At 37.8% G+C, this 19,578-nt stretch overlaps 1 long non-coding RNA gene across 1 annotated transcript in view; it reads left to right on the top strand.

Annotated features, from left to right (window-relative positions):
- Nucleotides 1-19,578, top strand: part of LOC109384865 (uncharacterized) — a 75,335-nt gene that overhangs the window by 51,472 nt on the left and 4,285 nt on the right. Inside the window, exons 2-3 of the long non-coding RNA XR_002124502.1 lie at nt 5,554-5,670; nt 7,208-7,239. This is a non-coding gene — a long non-coding RNA (uncharacterized LOC109384865). The remainder of the gene's footprint in view (nt 1-5,553; nt 5,671-7,207; nt 7,240-19,578) is intronic.

The following is a 19,578-nucleotide window of genomic DNA, read 5'->3' as shown; positions in this document are numbered from 1 at the left end:
TGGAAAAGGATACAGTATCTGCCCAAACTGGGTAGTGGGGAAAGGAGCAGTGGAGGTTGGAATGGACCAGTAAAAGCAGTAGCCCATTTAAAGAAAATATGTAACTAAGCCATCCTGAGACTTTTTCACAGTAGCTTGCTTAAGTATCAGTAGGTCTCCTAACAGAGAAACTATATTTCTTATCTATCTAAATTCCAAAAAAGATGGCCAGACTGGGATGAAGAGTGATTACATGCCAGGAATGGTGACACACAGTACAAATGGTGATGGAGATCTAGGATAAACAGCTACAGAAGACATGGGTTCCCACACCCTGCCTCTAATCCTGTTTAACTTAAAATAGAAGGAGAGAGAAAGAAGGCTTGAGCAGAGCCCCAGGGCTAGGATGTAAATCTTCCACAGTCATAACCACACAGGGTTTCTCTGTTTCCTGTTTAGAAGGCAGACACTGAGTTCGGAATCCCGGTTTCCCAAGACGGGAGCATCCTTAATAAATGTTTAGTGTACCTTCGACATAGACCAGACTCTGAGCTGCTTTTTCTTTCCTGGTGGAGGGCTACGCTTTTGCTGTTGTTGGTTAGAATTTCTCTTAGATGGCTCTAAACAAGGAAAACCCAGACTCTGAGGCGAACGAACCGTCTGCTCTCTCTGACCCTATACCCTGCATGATATGACTGCCTCTAACATGGTACGGCCTCCAACCCAGACTCACCTTAACACTGTCGAGTACCATTTTACTGGTTAGTGTTCATCCCCTTGCACGTTTCTCACAGTGGCTGTTCTAATCTTTCAACATCACTCAATTTTATGACTCCATGACATTCATTCACTTCACTCTTAACGGACAACTATGCTTCCTGTTTCACAGAAAACAGACCATCACGGCTCAGATAATGATGTCATATGTGTTGCGTCCCTTATGTACAAGGTAGTGCTTTTATTACTTTTACAAATGGTCTCATTAATGTTAACATCCCCTATATGTAAACTTATCATTCCCTCCTTTTAAGAAGATATAAAGCCTTAGAGAGGGTTCAAACTTAGATCTAAGGAACCACTGAGCCTTTGTTCTGTTTATTACTTGATGCTCCCTCTAGAAAACAGAACATATCAAAACAAAAATTAATCCAAATCCAACCTTTTTCTGATCTGCTGTAGACATCTTTTAATAAGAAGAAAAAAACTTAAAGTTTAGAAATCCTTTGACAAGGTAAAAACAGAACAGAAATTGCATTTAGGTGTACCTGATATGGATATATTTCTGCAAGCAGATACTAGTGAGGGTGGGAATGTGAGGGTGAGGGGCAGGATGGGGAGAGAATGGGATGGCGGTGAGCTACTAGGCAGGCCCCAACAGGGAAAAAGAGGAAACTTGGGGGAACAAAATGCAAAAATTGATGCTTCACAATTTTACATAGTATTGGCTCTGTCTGTCAATAATTGATTGTGCACGACTATTTAGGGAAAAAGACAGAAAGAACCAAGGCATTGTCTTTGAAAACAGAGCAATGGCAGAAAAATGAAGAGAATGACCATGTTAAAGGTAATATATTAGAGGCTGTCTTAGTTTTTCTAAATGTGGCCTGTCATCTCAATTAGTATCTTTGCCCAAGTATTAGCTGAGATTTTATTATAGCAACAAAACCAAACATTCATTTGGATTATGGTGATAGCCCCGGGGAGGGGGGGGGGATGTCCTTAGCTTTTAAATGTAAACTGGACCAAATTTAAGGACAACACTGTTTGGTTTCCACCCCTTTCATTAACTTGATGAATTGTGGAACCGTTCATTGTCTAGTGGTTCAAGTAAGAAAAAAAATTATATTTAAATGAATACTTGGCATGTGGTTCCACAAACTAATATGACCTGGAGTCATTTTAAAAACCTCATGTTTTCACAGCAGAAGTGGCGTCTTTCTGTGGACCAGACCCAGTTCCAATTTCTCATTTAGCTCTTGACTTAAATTGAGTAAGTCCCTCTTGGAGGTAGACTGCTCGGTTGTGTGTCTCTGGAATAGATTTCCAGGATCTAAATGTTCTCAGTTAATGAGATGCCTTCTTATTATTGCTTATAAATTCACTAGTACTTTTCTGAGAGTCTATATATAAAATTTGTGTTAAGTGTGTATTCACCCATAGAATAACTTGAGTAGCTATTTTCTCATTAAAACAAACTGTGACCTAATGTATTACAGTAGTTTTATTCCAGAGGGTTACTTCTGGTCAATGGAAATCTTAGTGCTTTTTTTTTTCACATTTAGTTTTATATAAACCAATTGTTTAATTATAAGCTTGTTTATAGATTATTTGTTCTACTATGTATAGTCCTAATTAGAAAATATATAAAATCAATTGTCAATAAAGTGTGAGTCAGCAATGTGACTCTTTAAGGAGTATAAATGTGAGGTATGGAGATTTTATGAAAAGGTGTCTCTTTTGCTGTTCTCTCAGTAAGCATCTGTTTTGCTTTGTGTGACTATTTCTCCTGGTTTTTCTGAAACACAGAAGCAAAGTAAAGCTGACTGAAAAGGATTAATCCTGTGTCCAGGGAAGAAACTTAAACTAATTGTTGCATCAGGGATTAAACCCATGACCTAGGCCTCATCCTATCAAATTCTAACCAACTGAGCCAAGTAATAAGGAAGAAACCTCTGAGAGAAACCTGATGTCAAGTATAAAGCAATAAATGATAGTATGTCACCTCAGCATCACTTCTTCTATTGTCACCACTAACCAAATGAAAGTTGGAAACCATTTTTTGGGGGAGAAGCTTCTGATATACCTTATAAAGTTAGAACATTCTTTAGGATTCTGCAGCATGCATTTAATGCCATGATGAACTCAAAGAGAATGACAGTACTCTCTGGACTTAATGAAATAACTACTAGTACATTCAAAACGGGAGGAAAGATTTCTTTTCTACCTTATGTCACAATGAGAAAATGTTGCAAGATGTTGGAACTATTACCCTCGTCATTCACTTCCAGAGAGAAAGTGAAACTTGACTTCCTAATGACCCATCTTCCTGGGCATATCAGAAATGTGTTATTCATTCATCCATTCATTCTTTTAATTAAAAATATTTATTGAGTTGCTTCCCTGTGGCAGAAATTGTCATTGTCAGTGTAGATACAGAGATGACCAAGGCAGACAAGGCCTGCTTCCCATGAAGCCTATATTACAGAAGAGGAATATAGTCAATAAACACATAAGCAAATACATGAGCAAGAATTGATCATTAAATGCTAATAGTACACGATTTCTCAAATTTCAAAAATATCTTCTCTTAGGGGCACAAAGTGTTAAAAATTATAAGTAAGTTGATGTGGATGTGATCTGTTGGATGGAGTGAGATGAAAGCTCTCTACAATACTGTAATTGAAATACTCACATTTTTTTAAAAATTAAAGTTTATTGGGGTGACAATGGTTAGTAAAGTTACAGAGGTTTCAGGTGGACAATTCTGTAATACATCATCTACATATCACATTGTGTGTTTGCCACCCAGAGTCAGTTCTCCTTCTGTCACCATATATCTGACCCTGTTTACCCTCATCTACCACCCCCTCCTGTTCCCCGGCTGGTAACCACTAAACTCACATTTTTGCAGTTTTCCTTAAGGAGTTTGGTTTTGAAATCACATATACTTGCATTTTAATCCTACCTCTTCTGCTTGTTAGTGCTATGAACTTAAGAAAGTTTTAAAATCTTTTTGTCAGTTTCCTGGTCTGTAAAATGATGCAGCTTTGCTGTATTAAATAGTACAACATAAGTAAAACACATGGCACTTAGCAGGTACTCAGGAAATATTAGTTCTCCTTTCCTGTGTGTGTGTTTTAGGGGGAGATAAAGTGTTCTGTCTTACAATAAGCCAGTGTAACTTATTTTTACCTTTAGGTATACAAACTTTAGAAGCGCAGTAAAAAATGTGAGCTATGTTCCTTTGTAGAATGAATTTATTAAAATGCGTATAATCCCTTCAAGAACACTGTAGCCTGTAAACATCAAGGTAGCTGCATGATAACCCTGCTTTTCAAGATAAAATGAACATTCTGTACATCATATTTAACTTTTCACTGGTGATTTCTAACAGTTTCTCTGAAGATATTTTTCTTCTAACTTTGCAGAGTTGAGGAGCAGAGAAGACAATAGGTAAAGGGGAGCACTGCGTATTTAACTTAAAATTTTTCATCTCTGTGCTCTCATCTACGCATTCCTTTGTCAGGTAGAGCTTTGGTATTTGAAAAGCAAAGGCATCAAGTTTCTTGGCGCTCTGTAGCCTGAAACATTTATCAAAATACATCCCAGGAGCCAGCACCAGCCTTTGGAGATTAGAAGAATGCTGTGCATGTGGCCAGGGGTGTGAGACGGGAGATGATTGCCCCCGAGGGAACTGTTTTCTGGAGATTTCTGTGCTGCAGCTTGGCTGTCTCTATTAGTAACAAAAGATTTGCCTTCCTCAGCCCTAGGCATCTGGCTCCAACCCCAGATGCTGGTCTGAGGCCAGACTGAGATACAGAAAAAAAATATCTGGGTGTTTTAGATTCCACAGTGCTTTAGTTTGGTGACAATAATAGTAATGATAATTGCATTCGTTATTATAACTGTAAATACCAGGGGTGCCAAAAGGGGGCACTTTGGTCAACGTTGCTCAAGCAGTAATTCGCCATAATCAGAAGTGTCTGGACACTGATGGTAACCACTTTGAGCACCTCTTGCAATTGCAGAACTCAAACGTGACTTGTATTCATCTTTTGTTATCAGCATATATTATTACAATTTTAATACAGTTTTTTCCATTCTTAAAATGCATATACATTTTTTTGCAGCCTCTGTATTATATATTTAATATTTATATATAAATTATACATAGTATAATTTAATACATAATTATTGTATTAAATAAAATAATTATTTCTATAATAACAAGCATTATAGAAATAATATTTTGGTGTACTTATTGCAAATTTCACACACATCACCTCGTTGAAATTTCAACCCAAATGTTTTGATTCAGGTGCTGTTATTTTCCCATTTCACAGAAGAGGAAATTGAGACACAGTTAAGTGACGTAACTTGCCCCAAGTCACCTAGCAGATAAATGAAGAAGCTGAGAAAGGAGCCCAGGCAGTAAAACTCTGACGTCTATGTTTTCTCTCACACTCATGGAAAAATCTATATTCAGCTTCATTTTCTATTGATGAACCAATGGCGCGAAGTATCAACATAATCAGCTGTGATCAGTGATGCCAAAATGACAACATGTGCCTTCCCCAGAAGAAACAGAGGGAAAGTACCTCTCCTTTCTGTCCTAGCTAGCTGGTGCAGCGTGCTTGCATGGGTTTTTAATTGAATTAGCAAATGCAGTAAATCAGTTGAGTAGAAAGGAAGATGCATTCATGATTTGGAGAAAAAATTTATAGCTTTGGATTGTTGAAGTCAAAATAGCTGTGTTTTATTATTCTTTTTTGATGTCAAGTCATATTTTAGGCCTTGTTGTTTTTTCTTTTACAAGTAAATGACCTCGTGGCCATGTTCCTTTTGTGCTCATAGACCCAAAGCCCAGATGATTTCTGCCATAACCTTCTCAACCTTTGGATGTTTTCTCAGCCAATCACTGAGCTCAACTCTGAAGAAGTTATTCAGGCTCATTTACTACCAGACTCCAAGGTGAGAGTTTGCACTTTTTGGTTTTTGTTTATAAAAGTTTTATCCAAAATAATGCCCTGTGTTCCAGAAAACCTAAGACGGGGTCATTGTTTACTTCTAAGGACTCACACTAGGTGGAATTTTCTCCTGAGGTCACATGCAATGTAAGAATTGTCAAAAGCTAAGGTGACAGGTCACAGGCTTGACAGCCTCTTTCAAAGGTATCACCTACAGCAACAAAGGCCTAGTCCTATTTTTGAAAAAGCAGGACCATGAGGTTTTTGGACCATGAGGTTAAACACCCCTTAGCCATCCTTTCTGGTTTACTGTCATCTTCTGCTGGTTTTAATGTATTTCCACACTTGTTATGAATCAGGAACTCTGGGAATTCAAAGCCCAAATTGACTTATTGGCTTAATATTGTGGAGTACTCAAGTTAATTCGGTGCTTTCCAACCTGCTTCATCCCTCAGTATATCTGTAAATTTGTTTTAATGTGATATTTGTCTGGGAAATGTGACTAAAGGATGGAGGAAAGAATGAAAAAGGGAAACTAGCTTGAGTCCTATTCTTTTTTTTTTTTTTTTTGCATCTTTGCTTAAAAGTGATGTACTCCTGCCCACATAGCTTAGCATCTAGTGGTGGAGATACACCATCAGTTACAATAAAGTGTGATAAACGGCAAAATAGGGATATGAGGCTTTTTTTTTAAGGCTTGAACAATTTAATTTGTTTTTGGGATTCAATTAATATCTGTTTTCAAAGGAAAGAATTAAGAGTAATGGTTTGAGATGTAAATTGCAGACTTTGGCCAGGTTGGAGTAGTTTAATAGTGAACACTCTGCAAAGTAGTGAGCTTCTTGTCACTGGTAGCAATCAAATAGATACCTGTGATTCAGGATATTTCAGCTGGGAAAAACCATTGGAGCTGATGCTTATGAGGTTTCCAATCTGGAAATCCTGTGATTTTATTAGTTAAGTGTTAACATTGAGCAGCTCTTGGTCTCCAGGAGAAGACTAGGACCTGAAGTCTGCACATCTTTACTGGCAGTGCTTAAGTAGGAATTAAGGACAATAAAACAGGTGTGAAGACCTCTTACTTTTACATTAGCATGCTATATATTACCTCAGTTTTGAACATTAGAGACTAGGGGTGGCTTACTATAATTGAAATTCCCCTAGGGAAAGCAAACCAAGGCCTCTCCCAGCATAATAAAGAGGTGTTATAGAACAGAAAGAGTTTGTCTACCCTGTACTGGCGGAGCCAAACACTAAATGCCGAATTGCAGCAGAGAAGGATTGGCTATTTTATGAGATCTGACAATTAAGTTCGAGAATTCATCCTAGAAAAGCTACATACCCCATTGCTGAATATCACTATGGTCACCTTCAAAGTACTCCCCTTGGGAAGCTATGTACTGATGCCAGCACCTAGTCCACCCTTCAAAGCAATTTTGGAACTCTTTTTCTGGAATGGCCATCAGAGTTGTTGTCGTATTACCCTTGATGTTCTGAATGTCATCAAAATGTCTTTCTTTCAATATTTCTTTTATTTTCAGGTAAAGAAAGACGTCATTGGAGGGCAGATCAGGTGAGTAGGGAGGGTGTTCCAATACAGTTATTTGTTTACTGGCTAAAAACTCCCTCACAGACAGTGCNGTGTGAGCTGGTGCATTGTCGTGATGCAAGTGCCACAAATTGTTGATGAAAAGCTCAGGTCGTTTTCATCTAACTTTTTCATGCAGCCTTTTTAGCACTTCCAAATAGTAAACTTGGTTAACTGTCTGTCCAGTTGGTACAAATTCATAATGAATAATCCCTCTGATATAAAAAAAGGTTAGGAACATCGTTTTGACTCTTGATTTGGATTGACAGAAATTTTTGGTCATGGAGAATAGGCTGACTTCCATTGTGCACTTTGATGCTTTGTTTCAGGATCATATTGGTACACCCATGTTTCACAACCAGTAATAACACAGCCCAAAACATCGTCTTGCCTCTCCAAAAGGTCTTGGCAAACTTTGACTCTCCTTTGCTTTTGTTTGTTGGTGAGCTCCTTCGGGACCATTTTTGTACACACCTTTCTCCTGTCAAGATTTTCCTAACTGTTTCTCTATTGATGTTGACTTGGTCTTCTATGCTTCTCATAGTCAGCAGGCTATTTTGACGTACAATTCAATGGATTTTTGCAATGTTTTCATCAGTTCTGCTCAGTATCAGCCACCCTGACCCCTCTTCATCAGTGACACATTCTCTCCCCTCAGAAAAACGTTTAATCCATTTGTACACTGCCGTCTTCTTCATGGCATGATCCCCATAAACCTAGACTAACATGTTCCTGATTTTCCTTCCACTCTTACCAAGTTTAATAAAAAATTTAATGTTTGTGCATTGCTCTAATTCAAGCTCAGACATTCTTGCGACGGCACACAAAAACACACAACAATAATGAATGCCACTCAGCAAGACACCACCACAAGTCGACATGAACACAGCTGTGAGACACTGATATACCAAGGTTATGAAACCTTACCGAGCTGTTTGTACAGGTGCTGCCAATGTAAGTGCATGGGAGCGAGTTCGCAAACTTAATTGTCATACCTTGTACAAGAGTTCCCTTTCTTCCACCTTCTCTCCAATGCTTGTTGTTTCTTGTCTTTTTAATAATTGCCATTCTAACAGGTATGAGGTGATGTCTCATTGTGGTTTTGATTTGCATTTCCCTCATAACCAGTGATGCTGACTATCTTTTCATGTGCCTGTTGGCCATCTGTTGTCTTCCTTGGAAAATGTCTATTCAGACCCTCTGCTCATTTTTTAAAAATTAGATTATTTGTTTTTTTGTTGTTGTTGAGTTGTATGTGTTCTTGATATATTTTTGATATTAACCCCTCATTGGAAATATAGATTGCAAATACCTTCTCCCATTTGGTTGGTTGCCCTTTTGATTTGTTGATGGTTTCCTTGATTTATTTTCTACATATGCTTCTGCTTTAGGGAATTAGCCTTTTGCTGCAGCTGCAGGAAAACCCCTCCTCATTATATAAGTCAGGCTGGGAAGGTTGCGGGGGGAGTTGATTGTCAACCCCAAAGTAAAAACTCAAGTGCTTAAATAGAATGTTTGGCAGCATTAACTACATTTATGTTAACTTTGAGAACTTTTTGTGAATCATTCATAGATACTTTCTGAATCACCTGCAAAAGAATCTTTTTGGAAGAAATATGTAGCATGAATGGCAGTTTTACCTTCCTGATGTTAATACTACTCCCACAGAAACAGTTTTACATTCCACTGTACCCCGAGGGATCAGAAAATATCCCCTTTCTCGTGTGTGTGCATGCACTTGGAGACAGTAAGTTTGCTCTGAAAGGGTTTTGCACGGAGTTGCCCTGGCTACAGCAAAAGCATTTTCAATCAACAAATATCTGTGGAGTATTGTTTTAGGCTTTATGAGGAAGGTAGAGTTTCTGTCCTCAAGAAGCTTACAATGTATTTTAGTAGAAAGAGATTCAAATGAAAAATAGTTTGTATTGCCAATGAGTGCTCTCAGACTTGGGAGAAGGTTTTTAGCCTCTGTGAACTCATGTGTGTTATCAGTGTTTTACACAGATGCCATTTTAATTGTTTCCTAATTAGTCCATGAATTCCTTAAGGACAGGACTAGCGCTTTGTAGGTCTTTATATCCCCTACGGCTTCTTGTACACATTCATTGAGTGATGTTTAAGATCTTGGAGAAATTACTTTCCTTTCTTTGTGAATTGTTTTTTCCTATTGTTCAATGTCTCAGGAATTCTTTAAGACAACATGATTATCCCCCGTACTGTAGCTTATTCCTTCAATAAGCGAGATATCAATTTTCTTACCATAAATTGATGGTATGGCATTATCTAATTAGAGACTCTTATGAAGGAAATTAACTTTGGATAGTCATTTACTCATCCCTGTCCCAAAGCAGAAGTGTGACATGTTCCCACCTGTGTGTAAATGTCTAGCTACTACATTGTTTTGTATACCTGAAACTAATAATAATAATAATAAAGTCAATCTAGCAATCAAAAGGAATTTTAAACTATGCCTGACTCTCTTGAAGACTAATAAAATGAGCCTGTTTTATAACCTAAAAAAAAAAAAAAACTAAACTAAAAAAAGGCTGGTGATATTTTGCTCATGTCTTCAATAAAGGGCAGCATATGAGGGTGGTCTCAGACTTTGCTATTCACTATTGGTAGAGTTGAAGCAAGATCTCTTGTCTGTCAGGGCTAAAGTCACAAATAAGCTGAGCCATTTAAGATTGGATCAAAATGAACAAACCATCCCACAAAGCAGTTCAAATCAGCAGCCTTTAGTGTTCCAAAGTCTCAACAGACAGTAAGCCATTCCAAAATAACAAAACGTTATAAAGAAAAGAGAGAGGCACTGAGGAGATAGGCAGGCTTAGTTACATTTCCCTCGAAGTCCTCCTGCCCCTTCATTTTTATCTCTTGCCATGGCTATCCAGAATTGTATGCCAATAAGCTTTTTAATGTCATTTCCACAATATCATCGTTACAGTAGGATTAGGGAGCCAGGGGCTCGGATTTCATTTCTAAAATTAGAAAAGACTTTTATTATAGATTAAGCAAACTTGTTTCTATGTAGCTCTTAGATATAGTGCCAGAATACTATTTCAGCCAATAAATATTTATCCCTTTTAAAATTTGACATAAGCTATGGCATAATATGATTCTTCCAAGAGAATTCAGGAAGTAGATTGTCCAGAGAAGTCCTCCTGACTATTATAAATTTCTGATTGTGTATGGTCAGCATTCACAGGATATACGTTGGGCCCATGTGGAAGAAATCTATTCTGTCAACATCTCTTGAGATACTGTGACTGTTCATGCTATAGGTAATGAATCAATCATAGGTATATAAGTTGTTCAGGTGGTAGATTCATATTTCTGATTTATGAGTTAATAAATTGTCATTCCCCTATATAGGAGGAAATGGTAGCTGTTTGAACAGAAAAATGAAAACAAACAAAAAAAACTTAAAATGTCATATGGTATCTCCTATTTTAGTGTCAGTTGGGAAAAATTAAGAAATCCAGTTTGGCTAAAATGCGCCTGTTGATAGCCCTCTAAATATTACTATAAAAATAAACTGTCTGGAGGCAACACCAATGGACCATGGAGATGATTCCCAGTCTTCGAACAATGACAGAGCTCAGGAGAGTGAGAAAAAGTCTTTCATCATCCTGCCCCTGACTGGGGCACCAGCTCCTGACCTCAGCAGAAAAGCAGTTTGTTCCCAGATGTGGAATGATAGGGTGACAGGTGATGCTACAAATTCGTCTCTTTCAGAGCTCTATTCAGGGGCTTGTGGTTTTAGCTGTCGATGGAGAAGTTCTTACCAGGCTAAATTTTCTGATGATATCAACTATAAAAACTAGATAAAATACAAGATGAGCAAACAAACAAAGATCTTTATGGAGTCACTGGAGAACAATCTAGACAACTAGGACTTGAGGGGCTAAGATCCCATAGAGAAAGAAAGTATATTGAGGTGAGTTCTACCTTTATTGGTGCTTTATCCTTTGGGACATGGCACATAGGTTGAAAAGAAAAAGCAGCATCTTTGAGTTCTGGTAGCTTTACTGGGAAAAGGATACAAAAGTTGGAATTTCCAGCTACTAAGACAACTAGGTTTTGAAAGCCCTTTGTGCTGAAAGAAGTCTGCAGAGTATTGAACCCCGCATTCTGTGTGCTGTGTCCCCTTGAGTCATTTGGTTACTTCTAAGCTGTGTGCGCACAAGATGAAACACATAGAAACCCAGCAGAGTACAGTTGCTAAGAGGCTAAAAAGCTAAGCTGTAGATATTTTGATAACTTGACAATGCTGAGTTAAAAATGGAATTCAGGCTTGCCAAGAAGACCAGATTTTCACTTGAGACTCCTAAATGGCTATCCCCTAGGAACAAAGACAAAACAATGGAAAAAGAAGTAACATCTGCTAACTCATTTTATGTGGCTAGCACAACCTTGAAATCAAAACCTATTAAAATATTACAAAAAAAATAAAAACCAATTTCTTATGTAGTCTCAAAAACCTTCAACAAAATATTAGCAAATCAAACACATCATGACCAAGTGGAGTTTATTCTAGGAAAACATGGTTGATTTAATATTAAAAATTCAATCCTAATATACACAGTAAAAGAATATGATAAAAGCACATGATTGTCTCAACAAATGCAGAAAAAGCATTTGATAAAATTCAACACCCATTCATACTGAAATCTCTTAGGAGCTGGAAATAGAAATTTTCTTAAGCAGTTAATGGATATTCCTAAAAACTTACGGCTAATTACTAACTAGAGAGATAGTAGATGCCTTTCTTCCCAAAGTCAGGAATAAGAAAAGGATGTTCAGCATCATCACTTTCCTTCAGTATCATACAGGAAGGCTTACAGTGCAATAGAACAAACAAAAAAATGAGTTATAAGATTTTGAAAATTTTAAAATTTCATTATTTGGAGATGATGTGATTACATGTACGTGAAAAATCCAAAATGATCTATAAACAAGCTATCAAGCTTTTGTTGTTTTTCTATATAATAGCAATAAGCATGGGGATAAGTTCATTTTAAAATGATAACTCTCTACAATGGCCTAAAAGTATTGAACACCTAGAAATAAATCTAACAAATATTGAAAACTTACAAACAAAAAACTACAAAATATTATTGAGGTAAATGAAAGAAGACCTAAATAAGAGGTATATCATTTATTTACTTTTTTTTTGCATTTACAAGTTTATTAAAGGATATGATAAAGGATACAGATGAACAGCCAGATGAAGAGAGATACATATGGTGAGGTCTGAGAGGGTCCTGAGCACAGGAACATCTGTTCTGTGGAGTCGGGGTGTGTCACCCTCCTGGTATGTGGAAGCTGGAAGCTCTCTGAGCCACGTGCTGTTGGGATTTTATGGAAGCTTCCTCATGATCAATTATAACTCCATTTCCAGCCCCTCCTCCTCTCTGGAGAATGGGGGCCAGGGCTGAAAATTCCAACTTTCTAATCTTGGCTTGGTCTTTGCAGTGACCAGCTCCCATCCAGGAGTCACCCAGAGTCACCTGATTAGAACAAAAGACTCTTATCACCCAGGAAATTACAACGGTTTCAGGAGCTCTGTGCCAAGAAATGGGGTCAAAAACCAAATATTAGAACAAAAGATGCTCCTAGTGCTCTTATCACTCAGGAATTTACAAGAGTTTTAGGAGCTCCATGTCAGGAACCACGGATATATATATATATATATATATATATATATATATATATATACACACACACACACATTTCTTATTATAAATCACAATATCACACAATATCACACAAGGAAATGGGCACAATAATGAAATCAAAATTTAATTCTCTCCATCAAGCAAAGAGACCAAAAGAAACCCAATTCCTCGATTCATTCCTTTCTTTGTTGGGCCATATTTAAGGTTCAACTTTAACTTTGACATCTGTATTTATGATCTACATCTGTCTCTTTAATTCCCCCTTTTCACCTAAACTGCATTTCCAGCTACATTTTCATGGAGATGGCCCTTTCTCTTGAAATGCAACAGTTCTAAAATAGCACTTAGCAGATTCAGCTTTCTGGTTCCACTCCCCCAGGCTGGCTCTGCCTCATGCCCCTCACCCCACCCCAACCCATGGGCACCAGCCTTAACTCTTGATGTGTCATCTGCAAGTCACTGCTCTCCTTTATAGCCAGTGTTCGTTCAAAAACAATGTTGGGTAGCATTTCCTGAAAAAACTTCTCTTAATTCCTTCTCCATTTTCGGTGTCAACTTGAGGATCTGGCTGATAAAAATCCTCTGGCCATCTCATCCAAGACATGATGTCTAAGGTGAAAGAGATTAAAGTACTGTGCTCCCGCCTCATCAGACCACATGTAAAGTGTGAGATTTAGGCATAACTTTTGACAAACCAAATTGTGTCCAGATGATGGCTGAGAATCTGGAAACCATCTCTTGGACTGAGGAATAATTGAGGTGACAATTAGCTGTGGGAAGGTTGGAGGAACATAGGGGCTTTTTGCTCACATTTTGAGGTTGCCTGTGGATGTTGGTTAGATTCATGAGGCTCTGGGCAGCCCTTCTGGGTGGGAATCCTGTCCTGTCCTGCCTCTAGCCAGCTGTGGCACCTTGGCTAAGTTACTTCTTCTACTTCTTGGTTCTTTCCTCAGGGGATTGGGAATGAAAATAGTGCTCACCTATAGGGTTGACGTGGGGATTAAAGGTGTTAATAAAGGGAAGTACTCAACAAATGTTACCTATGTCACCAATGGTGATGGTGATGGGCGTTTTGATTATAAAGAGCACACAAAGATGGTCCAATTAATGGAAGGTATAGGAAAGTAGATTTAAACTCAGTGTACGAAAGATCTTCCTTTAAATACAGCTTTTAAAATTAGTCTGTCTCTCCAACTTCCCCGCTCTGTACTTCATTAACAGTGCAACAAAAACAATAGCAAAAGAAAAAAACAAACCACAAGACAATTTTTTGAGAAAGTGCCCTCAAAGTCTCTCCCAAATCCTTTTGGTTTCAGCCTCTCCACATACTCAACCTTTCTCTTTGTTGCATTAATCGACATGAGCAGAGTAAGAATCAGGTTCTGCTCTCCCTCAGAGCCCTTTCAAGTAGACATCTGAATGCCCACCTAACTCCCAAGGGGCCAGAAGGACACCAATACCAGGCCAGATGGCTCTTCCATCTCCATGCCAAAAAATTGGCTAATATGGCTCAAAAATCTTTAAAAAGTAGATGATTTTAATATATATATATATATTTTTTTTTCAATTACAGTTGACATGTAATATTATATTAGTTTTAGGTGTACAGCATGCTATACTATACATTCTTGAATGTGGCCAGGTGATCCCCCAGCTTGGTCAGAAGCTGGCCACCAGGTGTACCAGCCCCAGGGCTTTCTGGGAGAGGACCCGTTTCATACCAAGTTCAGCCACAGCCTGTTCCCTGCCTGGGGCCAATTGGCATGAGCCACAATGCAATCTGTAGATGGTTCCCACCTGTGCTGGGCTTAGAGGTGCCTGGGGGAAGCTAAGCTGCAAACCAAGGTCAGTTGCCACTAGTGCTGGGTTTGGGGCTGCTTAGCAAGAGGTACAGGGGACACTGAGGCCAGATGCTGCTTGTTTGGGTTTTGTGAACCTTTGAGAGATTTTAAGAAAGTTTGCAGCATGAGCCAAGACAGGCCATTTGTATGGAAAAGCCACTGGAAGTGGCTTGGATGGGCCTGCAAGTGGGGAGGGGTAGGGTTTCAGGCAATCAAGAGGGCAGCTAGTTGATGGAGACTCAGATATGGTGCCCACCTGTGTCTGCACGTTAGTAGGGAGGAGGGCTCAACAAAGGGACAATAGCTCCTGCCGTCACTTCTGTCTGGAAGAAAGTTGCCCTTCCAACCATCACTCTGAAGCCAGAGAATTCAGTTTCTCCCTGTATGTCCCTGGTGACTTTTGAGCTGATTTCCCAGCATTGGAATTCAGAGTGAGTGAGTCCATTAGTGTGTAAGTCTATGTGTAGGCCCTTTAAAAGAAATGTCTGGGACTCCAGCAACCCTTTGTCTCACTCAGCCACAATCTCTGCTGATTTTCACAGCCAGAAGTTGTAGGGACTTCTTTTTCAGGCACTGAACCCTGGGTTGGGCATCCTAGTGGCTGGGACCCCTTGCTCCTCCAGGGGCATCCCTGCAGCTGAGATATCTTTTCCATTTTTTCACCACCACATGTGGGTGTGGGACAAGCCAGCTCTGTGTCTCCACCCCTTCTACCAGGCTCCAGGTGCCTTCTTCTGTATGTCCTTAATTGTTGGACTTCTATTCAGCTAGTTTTCAGGAGGTTCTCAATGATCGTTGTTCTGTAGTTTAGCTGTAATTTCGATGTGGTTATTGGAGGAGGCAAGCATAGCATTTACCTACTTTGCCATCTTGACCAGAAATTTGAGATATATCACTTCTAAGGATTGGAAGATGCAATGAAAAAATGTTTCTTCTCCCTAAATTGATTTATAGATTTAATGAAATCACAATCAAACTTCCATTGACATTTCTTTGAATGAAAATTGGTAAGTTAATTCTAAAATTTTTATGGAAAAGCAAAGGATCTAGAGTAGTCAAGACAGTGTTAAAGAAAATCAAAGTTCAAAGACTTATGCCACAGATATCAATAATTATCATAAAACTCTATAATGAAAGCACTATAGTACTGGCACAAAGATAGACAAATGACCATTGAGCAGACAAATGAGTCAGAAACAAATCTACACATATAGACACTTGACTTTCAAGAAAAGGTGCAATTTTAATGCATGTTGAGGGAAAAGTTTTAAAAAGTAAACTGAAGTGGATTATCCACATGGAAAAAAATCTTGACTCCTAGCTCATACCATACACAAAAATTAATTCCAAATGGACTAAATGTGCTTAATTAAATGTGGTATGCTTAAATGTAATATGCATAAATATGAAGAGTAAAACAATAAGTTTTCTAAATGTTAACATAGGACAAAATATCCATGACCATGGGTCAAGAAAAGATTTCTAAAAAGGACAGAAAAGCACTAACTATAAAGGAAAATCTTAAGAAATTAGTTCTTATTAGAAATTAAGGACTTCTGTTTATCAGAACTTATGAAGAAAGTTAAAACTGAAACTATAGAGGGACAAAGATGTTTGAAATGCATATATCTAACAAAGAGCTTTTATTAAAAATAATAAAATAAATAAGAAAACACCCAAATAAAATGAGCAAAAGACTTCCATAGAAACTTAGAGAGGAATATATACAAATTATGTATATGAAAGGACAATCTACGTCATTAGTTAACATAGAAATACATGTTATATCCACAATAATATAACACTACCAACCCATCAGATAGACTAATATAAACAAAAGCACCACACACACAAAAAACAAAGAACAGATAATACCTATAATTAGTAAGGATATAGAACAACTTACTCTCCCACACTGCTGTGGGAATGTAAATTGGTACAACTGCTTTTTAAAAACTACTTGGATTATCTACTAAAACTAAACACATACATAACTCATGTCACAAAAATTCCACTCATAGATATGTACTCAGCAGGAGTGCATACATATCTTCACCAAAAACATGTAAAAAATGCTTATTCTAGCATTATTTGTAAGATTCCCAAACTGGAAATAATGCAAATGTCCATCAATAAATTGTGGAATATTTTACAATGGAATATTTTACAGCACTGAAGGTCAAACTATGACTACAAGTAAAAATCGGATAAATCTCATAAATAAAATGTTAAGCAAAAAGGCCAGACTCAAAAGAATGTATACTATAGAACATGAATGATTTCATTTATATAAAATTCAACAGCAAGCAAAAGTAATCTACGGTGGTGGAAGGCAGAACAGAATATTGTTTACCTTTGGAGGAATAATGATTAAGGATGACTGAGAGAGGATAAAAGGAGGCTTCTGAGGATCTGGTAGTACTCTTGATCTTGATCTGCATGGTAACCTGGGTGTGCTGAATTCATAAAAATTTGTTGAGTTGTGCTCTTTACTGTATACACAGTGCTCTTTATGTATATTATATTCCAATACAAAAGTTTACTTAAAAAAAAACTCCTTTAAGAATCTTCAGTCATAGATTCAAATGAATTTCCAAACATTAGGCTTTTGAGCCTATTTTGAAAGAATGTTTCTTAGTGATAAGTTTTACAGTTAGCCATTTTTAAGATTATACCTATTGTACACCAGTTGTAAGACTATACAAGTTGTAAGATTATAGCTATTACTTGGAAAACAGATCACAATTCTTGGTGTCATCTTTATTACAACCCTTCAATTTAAAATGATCAAACTAGCTATTTGATTTCTATTTATAATGGCAAATCATCAGTGATATATTCTACAGGCAGCTCTAAACATAACACAAGATGTGTCATTAGTTTGGCTCTCAGCAAACTCATGGTGATTCTGAATTGGCCTTTGTAGCTTAAGGAAAGCTCTATTTTGGTAAGGAAGTGGTTCTAGCTTAGCTTCAAGGAGCTGAGTGAGTTTATCTTGATATCAAGGTATCTTAATACCTTGAGGCATCAAAGGCAGTTTGGTTGAATTTGGCTGTGTTCATGTGTATTTTGCCTGCTACTACTCATTTGGGTAATTGGAAAACAAAATTAAATTTAGGGCCTTTACAAAATATGGTTATTTTAATGACTGTAGTTGTGGATCATATTTTTGAAATAACATGATTAAGGATTTATAGGAAAAATACCAAATTCTTCCAACAATTTCTTTCATTACCACCTATTATGTCAATGTACAATTCACAGATCAATCACACCAGGTCTCTAAACAAAAGTTCAATGTAATTTGAGTGAGTACATAGTAAATGAAGGACTCATGATGCTTTCTGATGTTAATTATTGATTTATTTTTCTCACCTGACCTGTCGATTCTTAGGTAATAAAAAAAAATTACAATCCCTTAGTATTCAAGTATTAAGTTTGTCATCCTAATAATTAAATTAAGATGTGGTAATAGCACAAATGCCTTAACGAGTTCCCACTGTTATAGCTGAAAAGCAAATCAGTCACTGAATTGTAAGCCCACATGAAGTATTTGAAGAATAAACAACAAATCAGCATTTCCAGAATGGTACTACTGTCACTTGCTCAACACCTCCTAGTCCAGTGCTATAACAAAGACATTGGAGATTAAAAAAGGAATTTTCAGAAATTTCAGGTAAAAACTCTGATTTCTATTTTGGTATTATGGCTAATAGAGAGTTTTCACATATTCTAGAAACATGGGTCTTTAAAATTATGAAATTAAGAACATAGATAAAAGTAATAGTGAATAACTTGGATTTCTGTCAAAGAAAAGACTGAGTGAAAGCCTGGCCTTGAAAGAAGTTTATTTGAATAGTGAGCCCAGGGTGCTGGAGTGAAGAGTAAGGGAAATTAAACAGGGAAACGAAGAAAGCCGAAACATGGGTGTGTTGGTGAATTGGCCTCACTGTGGGTGACTGCTGCTTGATTCTGCAGGATCTTCTGAGGGGCCTCATGAAATGAGCATCAGAGCCATTACTCAGGAGATGAAAGAAGAAAGCATTTATCTTTGGTTCTGATCTCCAGTTAGTCAAGGGTTCCCTGAAAGATGATAATTTCTCAGTAGTTCAGATTGCATGTCAATTACATTGACTCCAAGTGGGTTTTCTTGGGTGTTCCATGGTGCACCATCAGAGAATCCCAGGGCGGGCATGAGAGATAATTGGGGCAGGATTAGGTGAGATGCTGTCAGAGGACATCTGCATGAAAGTGTTGGAAGGGAAGCAGGACTGGTTGCTGCAGCGGTGGCTAGAGTAAGGGGTTGGGATGGAAAAAACTGAATTTCAAAAAAATGAAGAGTCTATTTATGGAAAGTCTGTATAGTGTAATGCATAACTTCTAAATTCAAACTTTTTGTGTTCAAATTGTCAGCCTTTTCATTTACTAACCATGTAACACCAGGTGAATTATTTAACCATTCTGCACTTCAGTTTCTTCATTGTAAAATGGGAGTTATAAGATTTGCCTTGTACGTTTGTTGTAAGGGTTAAGTGAATTTATACATGTAAAGTGCTTTGCAGAGTACCTGGCTTATAGTATTATCATTATCATCACTGTTGCTGTAATCTTTGTAGTTGTCATTTTCATCATTGCTTTCTTTTTCTTCCTCCTCCTCCTCCTCCTCCTCCTCCATCTCCTCCTCCTCCCCTTCCTCTTCCTTCTCCATCTCTTCCTCCTCCTCCACTTCTTCCTCCTCCTCCTCCTCCTCCTCCTCCTTCTCCTCCTCCATCTCCTCCTCCTCCCCCTCCTCTTCCTTCTCC

This window comes from Hipposideros armiger, unplaced genomic scaffold, assembly GCF_001890085.2.
Source record: "Hipposideros armiger isolate ML-2016 unplaced genomic scaffold, ASM189008v1 scaffold_104, whole genome shotgun sequence".
Taxonomy (NCBI): Eukaryota; Metazoa; Chordata; class Mammalia; order Chiroptera; family Hipposideridae; genus Hipposideros; species Hipposideros armiger.
This window is presented reverse-complemented; position numbering and strand designations above follow the sequence as displayed.